Below are 18,843 nucleotides of genomic sequence, written 5' to 3' on the forward strand. Positions count from 1 at the left end.
CCCTAAGCTAGAAGATCGTTGGGTACAGCCGGGACCAGCTGCTTCGAAAGCATCACCAAACCAGGGATTCAAGCTTCAGGAGGCTAATTTGCATATTCCAGGTGCCTTCTGGGAGAAGCAAAGTCTCCCTAAGCTAGAAGATCGTTGGGTACAGCCGGGACCAGCTGCTTCGAAAGCATCACCAAACCAGGGATTCAAGCTTCAGGAGGCTAATTTGCATATTCCAGGTGCCTTCTGGGAGAAGCGAAGTCTCCCTAAGCTAGAAGATCGTTGGGTACAGCCGGGACCAGCTGCTTCGAAAGCATCACCAAACCAGGGATTCAAGCTTCAGGAGGCTAATTTGCATATTCCAGGTGCCTGTAGGACATTATTGCAAGAGAGCTTGGCTGAGTAGATTACACAAGAAGGAAAACACACAGGAAGTCAGCAGGATCTAGGAGCAACATGGCAGATGTGACAACCTACATGGTGAGCTGCAGCATGTGCTACATGTTCACAGATCGACCAGAAGAAGAATCCAATTTCACCTGTCAGAAGTGTAGACTAGTGGCTCTTTTAGAAGAAAAGGTGCGGGGTCTGGAAGAAAGAATAGCAACTTTGAAACTCATCAAAGAGAATGAAGACTTTCTAGACAGAACAGAAGCATCTCTACTGGTCACAGAAGGTGCAAAAAGTGTCAGAGAACCTCCAAAAGCAGATGAGTGGAAGCATGTGACCAAAAGAAGCAAGAAGACCATGGAGAAATCACCAACCACACAACTGAAGAACCGATATCAAATCTTTGTAGAGGATGAAGATGGCACACCTAAGAATGAAGCAATACCAGCAAGCAAAAAAGAAAAGGGCACACAGCAACAAGTGACAGCAAAAAGTACAGCCAAGAAGCAACGAAGAGTGGTGGTGGTGGGAGACTCACTACTGAGAGGCACAGAAGCAGCCATCTGCAGACCGGACATAACTGCAAGAGAAGTATGCTGCCTTCCAGGTGCGATGATCAAGGATGTGACCGATAGGATACCAAAGCTCTTCAGCTCCAAGGACGTCCACCCATTTCTTCTGATACATGTTGGCACCAATGACACGGCAAGGAAGGACCTACCGACAATCTGCAAGGACTTTGAAGAGTTGGGGAAGAAAGTAAAGGAACTGGATGCACAGGTAGTTTTTTCTTCTATCCTTCCAGTAGACGGGCATGGCACCAGGAGATGGAACAGGATCCTTGATGCAAACATCTGGCTAAGACGATGGTGCAGACAACAAGGATTTGGATTCCTGGACCACGGTGTGAATTACTGGTATGATGGACTCCTCGCCAGAGACGGACTACACCTCAACAAACCTGGGAAACACACATTCGCCAGAAGACTCGCTACACTCATCAGGAGGGCGTTAAACTAGAAGAAGAGGGGACGGGAAGAAAAACATTAGACTCGAACAAAGACGACCCAGGAAAACATACTCAGAAGGGAGGTAAGAACATTTCTAAAACAATCCACAGTGAGGAGATTGGAACAAAACAAAATCCTCTGAACTGCATGCTCGCAAACGCCAGAAGCCTGACAAACAAGATGGAAGAACTAGAAGCACAAATATCTACAGGTAACTTTGACATAGTGGGAATAACCGAGACATGGTTAGATGAAAGCTATGACTGGGCAGTTAACTTACAGGGTTACAGTCTGTTTAGAAAGGATCGTAAAAATCGGAGAGGAGGAGGGGTTTGTCTCTATGTAAAGTCTTGTCTAAAGTCCACTTTAAGGGAGGATATTAGCGAAGGGAATGAGGATGTCGAGTCCATATGGGTTGAAATTCATGGAGGGAAAAATGGTAACAAAATTCTCATTGGGGTCTGTTACAAACCCCCAAATATAACAGAAAGCATGGAAAGTCTACTTCTAAAGCAGATAGATGAAGCTGCAACCCATAATGAGGTCCTGGTTATGGGGGACTTTAACTACCCGGATATTAACTGGGAAACAGAAACCTGTGAAACCCATAAAGGCAACAGGTTTCTGCTAATAACCAAGAAAAATTATCTTTCACAATTGGTGCAGAATCCAACCAGAGGAGCAGCACTTTTAGACCTAATACTATCTAATAGACCTGACAGAATAACAAATCTGCAGGTGGTTGGGCATTTAGGAAATAGCGACCACAATATTGTGCAGTTTCACCTGTCTTTCACTAGGGGGACTTGTCAGGGAGTCACAAAAACATTGAACTTTAGGAAGGCAAAGTTTGAACAGCTTAGAGATGCCCTTAATCTGGTAGACTGGGACAATATCCTCAGAAATGAGAATACAGATAATAAATGGGAAATGTTTAAGAACATCCTAAATAGGCAGTGTAAGCGGTTTATACCTTGTGGGAATAAAAGGACTAGAAATAGGAAAAACCCAATGTGGCTAAACAAAGAAGTAAGACAGGCAATTACCAGTAAAAAGAAAGCATTTGCACTACTAAAGCAGGATGGCACCATTGAAGCTCTAAAAAACTATAGGGAGAAAAATACTTTATCTAAAAAACTAATTAAAGCTGCCAAAAAGGAAACAGAGAAGCACATTGCTAAGGAGAGTAAAACTAATCCCAAACTGTTCTTCAACTATATCAATAGTAAAAGAATAAAAACTGAAAATGTAGGCCCCTTAAAAAATAGTGAGGAAAGAATGGTTGTAGATGACGAGGAAAAAGCTAACATATTAAACACATTCTTCTCCACGGTATTCACGGTGGAAAATGAAATGCTAGGTGAAATCCCAAGAAACAATGAAAACCCTATATTAAGGGTCACCAATCTAACCCAAGAAGAGGTGCGAAACCGGCTAAATAAGATTAAAATAGATAAATCTCCGGGTCCGGATGGCATACACCCACGAGTACTAAGAGAACTAAGTAATGTAATAGATAAACCATTATTTCTTATTTTTAGTGACTCTATAGCGACAGGGTCTGTTCCGCAGGACTGGCGCATAGCAAATGTGGTGCCAATATTCAAAAAGGGCTCTAAAAGTGAACCTGGAAATTATAGGCCAGTAAGTCTAACCTCTATTGTTGGTAAAATATTTGAAGGGTTTCTGAGGGATGTTATTCTGGATTATCTCAATGAGAATAACTGTTTAACTCCATATCAGCATGGGTTTATGAGAAATCGCTCCTGTCAAACCAATCTAATCAGTTTTTATGAAGAGGTAAGCTATAGACTGGACCACGGTGAGTCATTGGACGTGGTATATCTCGATTTTTCCAAAGCGTTTGATACCGTGCCGCACAAGAGGTTGGTACACAAAATGAGAATGCTTGGTCTGGGGGAAAATGTGTGTAAATGGGTTAGTAACTGGCTTAGTGATAGAAAGCAGAGGGTGGTTATAAATGGTATAGTCTCTAACTGGGTCGCTGTGACCAGTGGGGTACCGCAGGGGTCAGTATTGGGACCTGTTCTCTTCAACATATTCATTAATGATCTGGTAGAAGGTTTACACAGTAAAATATCGATATTTGCAGATGATACAAAACTATGTAAAGCAGTTAATACAAGAGAAGATAGTATTCTGCTACAGATGGATCTGGATAAGTTGGAAACTTGGGCTGAAAGGTGGCAGATGAGGTTTAACAATGATAAATGTAAGGTTATACACATGGGAAGAGGGAATCAATATCACCATTACACACTGAACGGGAAACCACTGGGTAAATCTGACAGGGAGAAGGACTTGGGGATCCTAGTTAATGATAAACTTACCTGGAGCAGCCAGTGCCAGGCAGCAGCTGCCAAGGCAAACAGGATCATGGGGTGCATTAAAAGAGGTCTGGATACACATGATGAGAGCATTATACTGCCTCTGTACAAATCCCTAGTTAGACCGCACATGGAGTACTGTGTCCAGTTTTGGGCACCGGTGCTCAGGAAGGATATAATGGAACTAGAGAGAGTACAAAGGAGGGCAACAAAATTAATAAAGGGGATGGGAGAACTACAATACCCAGATAGATTAGCGAAATTAGGATTATTTAGTCTAGAAAAAAGACGACTGAGGGGCGATCTAATAACCATGTATAAGTATATAAGGGGACAATACAAATATCTCGCTGAGGATCTGTTTATACCAAGGAAGGTGACGGGCACAAGAGGGCATTCTTTGCGTCTGGAGGAGAGAAGGTTTTTCCACCAACATAGAAGAGGATTCTTTACTGTTAGGGCAGTGAGAATCTGGAATTGCTTGCCTGAGGAGGTGGTGATGGCGAACTCAGTCGAGGGGTTCAAGAGAGGCCTGGATGTCTTCCTGGAGCAGAACAATATTGTATCATACAATTATTAGGTTCTGTAGAAGGACGTAGATCTGGGTATTTATTATAATGGAATATAGGCTGAACTGGATGGACAAATGTCTTTTTTCGGCCTTACTAACTATGTTACTATGTTACTATGTAAGTTGTGGATGGCTTTGTACGTCATGGTTAGGGTTTTGTACTGGAGTCTCTGGGCAATGGGGAGCCAGTGCAGGGATTGACAGAGGGGAGAGGCCGGGGAATAGCGGGGGGACAGGTGGATAAGTCCACCTGTAGTATTATTATTATTATTCATTTTTATAGCGCCATTTATTCCATGGCGCTTTACATGTGAATGGGGCAAATATAGACAAGTACAATAAACATGAGTAAAACAAGGCACACACAAGTACAGGAGGAGAGAGGACCCTGCCCGCGAGGGCTCACAGTCTACAGGGGATGGGTGAGGATACACTAGGTGAGGGTAGAGCTGGTCATGTGGCGCTTCAGTAGACTGGGGATCACTGCAGGTTGTAGGCTTGTCGGAAGAGGTGGGTCTTCAGGTTCCTTTTGAAGGTTTCCGTGGTAGGTGAGAGCCTGATGTGTTGGGGTAGAAAGTTCCAGAGTATGGGGGAAGCGCGGGAGAAGTCTTGGATGCGGTTGTGGGAGGAAGAGATGAGAAAGGAGTAGAGTAGGAGATCATGAGATGATCGAAGGTTGCATGTAGGTAGGTAGCGGGAGACCATGTCACAGATGTATGGAGGAGTCAGATTGTGAATGGCTTTGCATGTCATTGTTAGTGTTTTGAACTGTAGCCTCTGGGCAATAGGAAGCCAATGAAGGGCCTGGCAGAGAGGGGAGGCTGGGGAATAACGGGGAGACAGGTGGATTAGTCGGGCATGGACTAACACAGTAGTATGGACTAACACAGTACAGATATAGTATGATGTCACTACAGTACATTCCCCCATAGTACGATCCCCAGCTGTACAGTACCCTAAACACAGTATGATGTCCTTACAGTACATTCTCCCAAGAGCATAGTATGAGGTCCCTCAGTGCATTCCCTCCACAGTATGATACCACACAGTACAGTACCCAACACAAAGTATGATGCCCCCACAGTACAATCAACCAGACACATACCAGAGTATGATGTCCGCATGGTACATTTCCCACACAGTATGATGCATCCACAGTACAGTCCCCTCATACAGAATGATGTCTCCACAGTACATTCCCCCACACAGTATAATGTCCCCACAGTATATTCCCCCACACAGTATTATGTCCCCAGAGTAAAATTTCCCTCACACAGTATGATGTTCTCATAGTATATTCCCTGACATACTGTATGACATACCAACAGAACAGGACTCTACATACAGTATGAGCATGATGTCCCCACCCAGAAAGGAGCGCCCACACACAATCACTTCTCCAGTTTGCTGTAGACTGCCACTACACAGAAACAACCCACTAACCATTATTACTACCCTCAGTGGAGTCCAGTGTCCTGTCACATCCACAGCCATGCTCCTCTGCTGCTGAGTCACATAATAGGAAGGTCTGTAGCCTCCGCCCAAGCGGAGTAAAGATAGCAGATAGCGGAGTAAAGATATCACAGCATTCTGCTCTAGTAAGTATTACGGCAGTGTGGCGGCAGCGACCGGTGCTCACAGTGACCTGGACCAGAGTCCATGTTGCCTACACTGCAGTATGGCCACTGGCACACTGTGCATCAGAAGGTCTTGCACAAAGCTAAGGCCGGCCATACGAGTATGTCACGTGACATTAGCCTTAAATTATAATGTTATTTTTGGTTATATACAGGACTTTGGGTACGACTGCTATCTTAGTTGAGTGATCTTATAAAGTACAAGTAGTACTTGTACTTTATTACACCATTGTTATTGTCAGGCAATGTAGGTGTCAATGATCCAGTTACATTGCAAATCTTCATTACATGTAGCACAGCATCACAGCTATCATCTTCTTCATGCACAACCCCATAGGGCTTCCTCTGCATCTTACACAGCAGGGAGCAGCTGGGATTTAGGGCAAATGATTCTCCTCCTCTTTGAGGGTTTAGTACTAAGTCAGGCAATTTTGGACTACGCTTCTTCCAATCTATGTGCTGTCTCACCATCTTCTGCAGGAACTAAATACTTCACTACACAAAACAAACGACACTACTATGAACTATAAACTGTGGTGGGAACTTTATATAAACTTTGTTCCATTGCTGTTCGGAGAACTATTCTTCAGCTGATTGTTTGGCCAAAAGCAATCCCAGATGACTTTCGCACACTTAGAAACGCTCACTTGGCCAAGAACTCCAGTGTGCTACATGAGAAAACCACCAGCTGACATGTCGGCAGGCAGCTTATCTCCGGGAGAACAATGTGAACATGTGCAAATGACATCTCTTCAGACCATCAGTCGTCTGGTGACCCATGCACAATAGACCATTGACCCAACCCATTAATTCCAGTGAGGTCAGTCGACATTAGTGCAATGTATATGGGTTCATTTATCTTTTGCGTAACCCCCTTTTTCTCCATAGATTGTAAGCTCTTGTGAGCAGGGCCCTGGCTCCTCTTCTCTAAATTGTTGAATTATGCTTCCATTGTATTTTCTGATTATGTTTGCACATGGATTCTCGGAATTGAAAAGTACTACAATATACATAAAGATGATAATAATTGTTACTTCATTGGTTTTGGCAGTTTCACATTTGTTCTTGAAAAATGCGTCATTTTGGTTGACAGTTTAGACAAGGTGAGATCTGCCCAACACACAGTAGGGTTCTAACACGAGCCAAGACACAGCTAAAACGTAAGGCACTTAATCACAAACATTTTACTCATCAGGAGGAATATTCTGTACAGTTATCATACTGAGACTTCAAGTACTACAAATGCACTTGGCTTTACACAATGATCGATATGGGACTAATTGTGTCAAGAGCTTCCTATTCAAAGCAGCCATTAGTCTCACCCTCAAGCCTCAAGAGTACCAGCCTACATACCAGCTGCATTCTTCTCGCACTGGTTGATAAAAGATTGTCAGCAACACTGGAGGTGCCATTTTAGAGAATTTTGTGGTAATGGAAAAAATATAAAGTCCTTCAAAAAGGATTTTTTAACATTGGATACATACTGTATAAATTAGAACATTACATCTACAGAGGTCATCAGATTGCACCACCAGATCCTCAAAATCGACCTTGAAGATACGTTTTTTTTAATGTATTAACCGTTTTTTTTTTACCCTAGCCAAATAATATACATATTTGTTTGTCAGTTATGACCACACAAGTCATACCTCTGACTATGCTTGTGTCGCCCAAAACAATTACCTGTTAATGCCCTAAATAGCTATTCCAAGAATAAAATGATGGTCCCGGGAATGAGACTTTAAAAATGCCTATTTAGACTGGAACATTGAACCAGGCCATTCCTTGAGTACAGCTTTGGACTACTTAATTCATTGGCTACAGCATTGTACCACTCCATTCATTGACTACATCATTGGACCACTCCATTTATTGACTCAAAACCACCAGAGAAAGTCGAGCACAGCACTATGGCATTTCCATAGAGTGGTTTTGCACATGCACCATCATGTCTCCATTCGGACGAGGAATTTCAGATTCCTTGCCTTTGGATTGGTGAGTGTCTCAGTAGTAGGCCTGTCCCCAATTAGCAAATTATCACCTGCCTTATCCATTGAATAGCTAAAAAACCTTCTCCATCAGACAAAATACACAACATTAACCAAGAGAAAAAATGTTGGGGTCCCAATATTGGACCAGCAGACAGGAACAGTTGGAGACAGGGATGCTGAATATCTGTTAGTTAATAATTTGTCTATTTAAGGTCCATGATCAGTGATGATCAAAGTAATATACATCGGCAGTAGAAGAATGGACCTTCTCAACTACCAAGCTTCCATCTTTTTAGGGGATTAAAATATGTCTCCTCCTTTTTGTTGTCACTAAATATGTCCTGTCCTGTAGCCCCCTGAAAATTTCTCGCTACTTGCCAAAATCTCCATGCTCCTCTGAGTCTGCCACTATATCATTTTTTCACTTTGTCCCGCCATTGCAGAGATATACTCTTTTTTCCTTTTAACGCCCAGTATGAAAATTCCTACAGAGGTCGTTTCCAGAAAGTTTTCTCTGGGTTCATGTTGTCCTTCAGTCTCTATGATGCTGCGGATTTACTTATTCTTCATGTGACGTGTGCTCCGAAAAGTCTTCTTATATCGTAGCTTCGCAAGGACACGGAGATCTCATGATATCAAGCTGTTCAACCAGTTTGATACACTGCCAAGCATTCACTGGGCAAGGTCGAAGATGGGGCAGAACGACACGCCTCAAGGAAACTCTTCCGACACACCTCTTGACCCACAAGACAGGAAATAGCACCGTAAGCACCAAAAGAAACAAATGAACATATTTCGGCAACAGAGGGATAAAATGAAAAGACAAAAAACACCTGCAGATTCGGGGACACACGTGACAAACTAATTTTTTGGGACACGTGACAATTTTTCTTTAAACAGAATCTAATGGTTAGTCCAACCTCCCCAAACCGTATATATGGGCATGCAATTCTTTGAAAGCTAAATCTATCAATAGCTTTATATCTTCTATCTAATGCTGCCCTCAAAAGAAATCAGCATATTAATTAATTTGTAAACGAAATCTAAAGTTTTCTGAGAGTGAGAGATATCAAGGTGCTGGGCGGGGAAACAACCTGGTAAGAAGGAAGTTCGGGAAGTGCTTTGTCACAGCCAGAGCACCTAACACATCATTTGCATATTAATTAAAACACTGGTTTATCACAAATGCCCATGTGCGGGGCTCGGAGGGAGGGTGGATCTTTATGACAGATTCCTAATAAAAGCTTTGGATTTTCTGTCGGAACTTTGCGATAGGATGCATAAAACCCCATCACTCCTAGCTACATGACAACCATTTTGTACACACAAATATCCATGAGTGTTCCATTCTACAGTTGTCTTGGTTACAAAGGATTGAAGGACGACTTCACCTCAAAGCAGGGTGTTACCTATATCATACTGAATGGCTGTCATCGTTGAAGGATGGAAGTGTCTAGAGAATTAGTTTCCATGCAGGCATTTACATTAACTGCTGAAGAACAGTTACACAAGGTAATTTGATGGCAAGTCTTCAGTTGAGGGGTTGTCTGACCAGCTAAGAAAGATTGGAAATCTTCTTGACATGTAATAGAATTCTATAGAATTCAGATTTAGGAAAATCAATTAAGCAATTGAATGCCAAGAACTCAGCTTCTATAGCATCTGGTGGCCACTGCCTACAGCGGTGTCCTTCCTTACCTTTCATCTTTGCTCAATGGGTCTTGAAATAAGTAGCACGAGATGACCAAATTATGAGAAAATAAATGAACTATTATGAAATTCTGTTGGGAGTTGTTTATGCTATTTGTCTACATGTGGCCACTCACTGGCTGTGATGGTCATTGAAGCCTGCTAAGAGTTTTTTTTTAGTATATATTACTTTTGCATTTTTATAAATTCGAGTCCTTGAATTCGAGTCCTTAAACCTGTCTTGAGCAATATGTCTATTTATCTGAAACCATGGTGCAAAGGTACATGGAAATACCTAGCGAAAACAGGGAGTTGAGAAGCAGTGAGAAAATGAATACACCAATTGGAACATCTATAAAAGATTATTGGGCATGATTACAGCAAAGTCCCACCAAGACAACTGGAACTAAGCAGATTGCGGTTGAGTTACAGCTTTGCTTTCTCCGTGTTCCTTTCGAGATGTGAACATTTTTAGAAACTCAATTCAGGTTCGCTTTGCACTAATCAGCAAATTTTTTTTTATTTTTTAATCGGACTAAATTGATATGTCATGAAACTGCCACATATTATTTTCTTAATATATTGCAATCATGATATTATATATCACTGTGTACATACTATTGCTCATTTTGCCTTTCTACCCAGTTAATTCTTCTCTTTTCATTGTTCTATGTAGAAACAGGAAGTCTCTTGTTTATGCTTTACTCATGCCCCCCTCTTCAACTCCTGACCCCGCTCCGCCTCCTTGCCATTGACTTTTGCAGTGACGCATGACTTGTGCAGAGGAAATTAACCTCCTATTTCTACATAGTGCTTACAAGGATTCAGCCAGTCAGTTTTTAATCACATGATGTCATAGACCTAATGGAAAACAGATGAATTAACTGGATATAAAGGCAAAATGAGCAATTGTAAGTACACAGCGCTATATACCGTAATATGATGAATGCAATATATTGAGAAGATAAAAATTTTGATGGGAGAAGGAGGGCTTCTTTAAGTTCTGAGGTCTCTCAAGACCACAAAGCAAAATAAATGCAGGGAAGTCTATGGAGGAAAAATAAAACATTATAGTCACCTGTCCTAGGTCTGCCTCCCAACGAGTCTTAAAGTTTTCAGAATTCCATGTGACTGGGACTGACCTAGTCAGTGGCGGAAGAGCTGAAGAGACGACTGAAGACCATAAGTTGGAAGAAGATCTGAAGTGAAGCAAAGACTGGAGAAGCAGGTTGAGAGTTGCCAAAGCTGGACAGGTCAGAAGCAGGTGGACCTTCATTTACTATGCTATGGGGTCTGGAGAGACTTAAGAGCATAACTAACATTTTTTTGTGAAGAATGGATTTATTACAAATTTTAATTTTTGGTTAATTTGGACAAAAGGAACCTGAATTGTCAGTGACATGCTTCGCACCACATGTGACCATGTGAGATCTAGTCATCACAGGAATACCTGAAGAGCAGACCAAAGACTAGATGCTGCAAGAAGATCCAAAGCCAAGACGGGAGGACAAGGCAGGGAACTCACCACCAATTTTCTATAATTATTTGAAACAAATCACAAAAATATTCACATTCTGACAAATCAGTATTTTCCACAAAATTTTGAATCGATTTTACTCATCTTTAAATTCTGTTTTTTAGTTTTACATAAGATTACCAAAGTATTTCCATGTCCTTTAGCACCACATCTTTTGCTTTATTGCCATACGGTATTTCTCCCGTTGCAAGTTCTCTCTTCCGAATCTCACATAATGTAAATGGTAGACACCTTTGATGTATTGTATTGACACTTTTTGAAATATTTAAGAGTTATTGACTGGTTTTTAAACACTTTTTGTTGCATTTTCAGTCATTTTATATTTGGTCTGCTCTCAAATGGATGCAGTGAAAGCATTCTGTAGCCAACGATAATAAAAGCGTCATAAGCGGAGTCTGTTGATTTTGCAGTGAAAAGTGACCTGCCAATTGGTATAAACTGAATGTAACAAATGCATGGAATGGCATGGGAGAATGAAATCAAGTGGATCTTAGAAGAAGCTGGGTCACCTAACAATACAAAATGTTTCAACAGAGGAGAGATCTTATGGCAGGAAGTGACCAGGAATATAATAGTGAGGGCAACGTGGCTAGAACAAAAGGAATAATAAGATGTGGAAGAAAGTATGGGGTGGTGGCCAGAGAAAGAATAAAAGGAGCAGAGAATAGCTGTTTATTGATAAGGTTTGGTTTTTAATAATGAATTTACCAAAAATCTAAAAAAAAACAAAAAAAAACGAAACCTGAAAATGTTTCCTACCAATATAACTGTATAATATGTGCTTTATTACATCATTTCTAATTGCACAATTTCCTGCAATTCCTGAGCTAACAACAAAGAGTTAATTTTTTAATAGATATATATGTTTTATACTTTTTTCTTATATATTTTCATAGGTTAAACAGAATAATTATATTTGGTATAATTTAGCTGATTTGGTAGCCATACTACTCTGTACATGATAAATGGATGGCAAACTAGTTGGACCACTTCATTAACCCTTGCAGTCCCCAAGGGGCTAGGACCCACATAATGCTACCGAGTACTATCCTTCATAAAGTGATTTTTATTGTGCTGTTAACATCATGTTATATATATGCAAATTTTTCAATTTCACCTGAATTTTCAAGAAAATTAAAATGTATATTCTCCGGTAAGTTTAGTGGTACAACTCCTTTTTCTCCGACCTGAAAATGGTATTTGTTCTATCGCTACTTATATATTCCGAATCTGATATACAAACATAATTGCTTTTATACGGTAGACAATGTTATTGGCGTTTATTTTGTGTGGGTGTTTTTTTTACGTATTTATTATTTCTAGCCTTTGTTTCATGCTAGAAATAAAATAAAATGTTGCTTAGGTGGAAGAAATAATATCAACAAAATTTAAATGGAATAAAATAATATAAACATTTTACAACATATCAAAAGAAATTTTTAGAACAGCCTAAAGAGCTCATCCCGGACTGAGATATGGATGACCTATTCTCAGGAAGGGTATTTAAAGGGAACCTGTCAGGTGATTCATGCTGCCCAAACCATGGCAGCATGAATGCAGCCAGGTATATTATTGTAACACAGTATCTTGAGACTATGGACGCTAACCAGGTCCCTAGAACCAGGGGCACCTAGTCTATCTCTGTACCCTGATTATGCCTAAAGGTGGAGATGCCAGGTTCATGTCCCCTGCTATGCTTCTATATCAACACTTATCTGTCTCTTCCCCAGCCCAGGGAGATAGGAAGCCGAAGAGTATAGAATAACACTAATAAGACAAACAAGATAAGATGGACATGGATAAATGAAAATAATCATACAAAATACACTCAGCAAACAACAGAGTAGAACACAGTGGAGTTAAAGGAATGAGAAACCAAATAGGAGAGGATGTGGATATGACATAAACAAAACTTTAATAACAGTCTCATGAAAAAAATCTTCAAACGCCAACTTCAACCACGAACTACATCTCCAACTCCAAATCAGGCAGTTAGCAATAACACTGGCAATTCCTAAGTGCCACACATAGAAATGTGAGCAGCATCTCCAACAATTTGATTGCCAATCGACTCTGCAGTGCAACTGTGCAGAACGAGCTGTCAATCAAAGTGCTGAGGCTAACTTACAGCCGCCTCTCACTTTGCTATAAGTAATGACTGTAGCCGCTCTATGCTTACCGTAAGCCTTTATGACTGAAAGCTGGCAGCTCCCAGGATGAATGAAGTTCATTTTCTTGCAGTAGCCGCACTTTCATTAAGGCAGACTGACAGTTTTGTAATGATATATCTATTACCCTGTAATAATTTGTTGAAAGTTTTAGTCCTGCCCAAGAGGAAAAGTCAACCTGAGCCAAGATCCTCCATTCCATGGGCAACCGTGAACCATCATGTGCTCACTTCTTAGCACATGTGCCCCATACAGAATAATTTAGGGATAGACCCAGCGATCTACTTGGATTAACCTCGTCATGATCATGCCTCCTAATGCAGAACGTGTCGCCGTTTTTTTGTGATGCATTTGGCTCTGTGTCTAGGGAGCCATTCATAGAAATTATTACAAGGAAAACAGTTGCGTTGCTCACAGCGAGCAAACAAGCAATTACATTATGTCATTTAATTAACGTTATCATTTTAAATTACGCACGGCCGCAATCTGAGTAATTACACAACCGTGACATAAATGAAAAAAAAAATGCAAGAAGAAAATGACCTTGCTAATTTCAAGTAGTGAAGGTTGGAATTGTTTTGTAATCTCCTGATAATCTGTTTTCACCTGCCGCTTAGCTATGGACACTATGCAGATGATATGACGGTAATGATTACAGCAACAGGAGAGGAGTGTGCTGATCTTGTGGGGGAGCAGTGACCCATCAAGTCATGTGACGATGTATGTGAAGACAATGTATGTGATGGTGATGTGCTAGGAAGTGGGCAGGGATAGAATATTCTGCATCTAAGAGGACCAATGAGGTAAGTGAAGCTGCAGGAGAAGAGATCATTGATTTTGGGGGAGGCATTCAGAACAAAATGAATAGTAAAGATAAGTGAATTGGTTCAAAGCAAATTGAATTTGCTCCAAATCTTACAAAAGATTTGAATTCACATTTTTTCGATTTTTTTTTTGCGATTTATTTCATGTCTACTCGGTAAAATTGCTAAACACTATTTTGCTGGATTCTTAAAAGAGTTATCCAGGACTATTCATTTTTTTTACAATGGGCCTAAGGACTAACAGGTAGGTAGTTATCTACCATCTGCCTTTTGTGCCCGGCGCCAATATCTGTTGGCACGCAGTGGTCACAGACCGCTCCTGCCGGCGATTCAGCAGCTTTCAGTGATGCCATGTTGACAAAGCAGCAGCTTCTCTTCAGCTCTGTTCTGTTGGCGTGGCGTGACTGTTGAAGTCATGCTGTTTGACAGCCGGCTCCATGCTGCCTAAATGCAGGGAGCCGGCTGTGTGTCTAGTCAAAACAACAGAGCAGCCCGGAAGAAGAGCTGCTCTGTTCACGGGAAGCAAGTGAATCATCGGCAGGAGCGGCTGATGACCTACCTGAGCCAGTGCCGGATAGATCGGGCAGGTAGTTGCCTTTGTTAGCAACTACCTGCCTGAAAGGATATAACAAAAAACGTTAGGTAGGGGGGTAAATGTACAGAAAGCAAAACATATCAGGGTCATTCCATGGTAGCTTACGTTACAACACAATATAGTAACTTACGTTACAAAGATGATGGTAACTTACCTTAGAATACGGTTAATCCATTTGATGGTAACTTACTGTAACACAAGTTATCATCAGCTTAGTAACATAAGTTACTATACTGTGCGGTAACGGAAGTTATCTATATTTCTTGTAATAAAAACTGTTGCTTTTAACTTGAGAGGTTAAAATAAATTTTTTGAAGTTGCTGGGACTACGGTGTTTTAATACAATAAATATAGTGCTTCTCCCCTGTTTACCAGAACAGAAAATTTGGCAGACTCATAAAGGACAATTGCCTTTCCTTTTTTTTTGGAACGTAAGTTACCAAGTCATAACTCTGTATTTTGTATTTAATTTTATTGTTGAAAAATCAAACTGTGTTGAAATCTATTGAGAATAGTTTAATGGGCAATATACATTCACTCGTTTTTGTGCCTGCCTTCAAAGAACAGTCTGAAGCCAGTTTTTAGCTTGTGAATGTAACGTAAGTTACCATGGAATGACCCATCAGCAGGCCGCAATATTGGTGTGGCATATACAGGTATCGAAGTGGACTAGTAAAACAAAATTACGCACTTCTCTTTTGGAACTATGTGGATTTACCGGATAAGTGGAAAGAGCGGAGGTTACGCGCCAGAATTGGCACATCTAATGGATGCACCATTTCAGGGGCGGCTGAGCGCTGATGTTCTTTGTCTGAGATAGTGCCAATGTCCATGGCCTCTTACAAGGCAATGAATATCAGCCCACATCTTTCTGCCTAGCCTTTGCTGGTTATTAATAACAGGAGAGAGCCCCTGCCATTTTTGGGGGGATCACCTCTTGTTAAAAACCAGCTAAGGCTAAGTAGACAGCTGTGAGCTGATATTAGTAGCCGGTGAGCCTTCATTTTTATTACCACATTCCCAGACTATAAACATCTGTTCCCAGCTGCTGACTTTCACTAAGCTGGTTAAGAAAATTATGGGGAACCCCACACCATTTTTTTCTTTTATTCTTTCTCTGTATCTATTCTATTCTGATTGTTCACACTGTGAATTTACTGAACTCACGTGATGAAATATTGGGTGTGTTAAAATTGCACGGTACATGCATGGTTCGTGTGCCGCGCCATTTCTTATCTCGCATCTATTGACTTGCATTGCCAAAGTTTTGTCGGATATATATGGTCACTCACAGCATGCAGCAATTTTTTCTCAGTCTGATCTGAGCTGAGAAAAAAATTGCATGATTACAGATCATTGACTAGCACTAGTCAGACTACAATTCGATTTTTTATCGGATTGCACTCGTTTGCTTTACACGCCGTTGATTATGAGCCCTAACACTAACTTAAGATATTTTTTTTCTGTAAAAATAATTGTGCTGTCTTGCTGCTGCTTTTCAGTACATGAAGACAAAAAAAATTGTAATTATTCAAATGCAGCAGAAAAGATGCCACTGATCAATCACATGGAGACTGTCACTGCTGCTGCTGGCATCTCTTCTATCTCTCCCTCTAATTAATTGAATCTCTTTATTTGGGTGCAGTCAGACGGCTATTTTACTCTTACGACAATCACATTGCAATTTTTGGATTGGCATTGGCTCTCCTGACTTGAGCGTGGCAGCTGACTGAAGAATTTTTTCAATGATTTAGAGCTTTGTTTTCCTATCTCTGTGGCTAAGCTGTGAGCTTAAACATCTGCGACCAGGCCTATGGATGCACATCCAGCCGAAGTACACAGTGTGTCCGTAAAGTCATGGTGCACTTTTGACCAGTCACTGGAAAGCAACAAAAAATGATAGAAATGTTAAATCTGCTCCAAATCTGCTCCCAGTTTCATACCTATCACCTTATCATGCATCAGGCCACACCACACGTTCACTTTAGGGGTGTTACGTTCGTACTCAACGTAGGCATGAAGATGTTCAGCAGCCTATATTCGGACGTTATGGCGATGAACATGTCCACAGATATGCAAGGTCGCCTCATCACTAAACACAATCTTCTGTAAAAATCTTGCATCATTGTCGATCTCATGAAGCATATCTGTAGCAAATACGCATCGTTTGGGTCTATCCGTTGGTTTGATAGCGTGCAACAGCCGCAATTTGTACCCCGTAAAACAGAGACATTTCTTTAACCTTATGAACTGTAGTCTTGCTTAGGTGAAATTGTCGAGCACACGCACGCACAGATTATTTAGGGCTCCTTAGGAAGCTAGCCCGTATAGCCTCTACAGACTCGTCACTGACTGATGGCCTACCAGAACGGGGTTCCTCCACCAAACTGCCGGTTTCTTTCAACTGCTTATCCCATCGAGCAATGTTATTCCTATGTGGTGGCGCTTCGTTATAAACGGGCTGATATTCACGTAACAGTTTGGTCACAGATTCGAATTTAGCGAGCCACAGAACACACTGAACTATCCTCTGTACCATCCACATCTCGATTGGCATGGAAAACCACACTGCTTTCATAAACTTGTGGTTGCACAAGGTCACAGACCTGGCAGTGTATTAATCAGAGTTCAGTTTATCAGGGGTTAATCTGACTGGGGGATCAACAACAGCTTAAATGAGTTTGTGTTGTTTGATTGGTTCTTGTTATCTCTCCTAATGATCAGGTCTGATATGATTGGGCCAGAGAAAGGGCACCAAAATGTAAACTATAAATACAGGGTGGGCCATTTATATGGATACACCTAAATAAAATGGGAATAGTTGGTGATATCAACTTCCTGTTTGCAGCACATTAGTATGTGGGAGCGGGAAAACTTTTCAAGATGGGTGGTGACCATGGTGGCCATTTTGAAGTCGGCCATTTTGGTTCCAACTTTATGTTTTTCTATGGGAAGAGGGTCATGTGACACATCAAACTTCAATTCAAAGTGCTGCCCATTGTGTTGGATTGTCAATGCAACCCTCTTCTCACACTTGACACACTGATTGCAAACCCGCAGAAGAAATGCTAGCACAGGCTTCCAGTATCGGTTGTTTCAGACGCTGCACATCTCATATCTTCACAGCATAGACCATTGCCTTCAGATGACCCCAAACATAAAAGTCTAAGGGGTTCAGATCGGGAGATCTTCTCAGGAAAGAATAAAGTTATGTTAAAACCAAGCACACCGTTGTTTTTCTTGTGAAATTCTCAATAAGTTTGATGTGTCACATGACCCTCTTCCCACTGAAAAAATAAAGTTGGATCCAAAATGGCCAACTTCAAAATGGCCACCATGGTCACCACCCATCTTGAAAAGTTTTCCCCTTCTCCCATATACTAATGTGCCAAAAACAGGAAGTTGATATCATCAACCATTCCCATTTGATTTAGGTGTATCCATATAAATGGCCCACCCTGTAGATCCTGTGACTGGTCAAAAGTGCACTATGACTTTACGGACACACTGTATTGCAGAGCATGAGCTCTCCAGGTTCGTGTACCACAATACACACAATCAGAGGCCAGAAGCTGATGTCAGCATTCAGATAACTAGGGCTGAATTCCCACCTCTTGGACACTGAAGTCAGCTGCAAGCTTCAGAAAATAGTGCCGCTTGTCATGGTAGCGCAGAGATGGTGAATAGAAGCAATTTTTTTCTATTCATTGAACAACAATGGCTCTGGTAGAACATATACCAGGATGAAGGGGCATATATTAGGATGGGGTGCATACACCAAGATGGGGTGCATATACCAGGATGAGGGACATATACCAGGATGTGGTGACATATACCAGGATAGGGTGCATATTTCAGGATGGGGAACATACACCAGGATGGAGGGACATATACCAAGATGTGGTGCATAACCGAGGATGGAGGGACATATACCAGGATGGCAGACATATACCTGGATTGGAGGAACATGTAACAGAATTGGAGACATATACCATGATGAGGTGCATATACTAGTATATAGGACCATATACTAAGATGGATTTACATATACCAAGATGGAGGGACATATACCAGGATGGGGGATATACACCAGGA

This window comes from Ranitomeya imitator, chromosome 5 (genome assembly GCF_032444005.1).
Source record: "Ranitomeya imitator isolate aRanImi1 chromosome 5, aRanImi1.pri, whole genome shotgun sequence".
Classification (NCBI taxonomy): domain Eukaryota; kingdom Metazoa; phylum Chordata; class Amphibia; order Anura; family Dendrobatidae; genus Ranitomeya; species Ranitomeya imitator.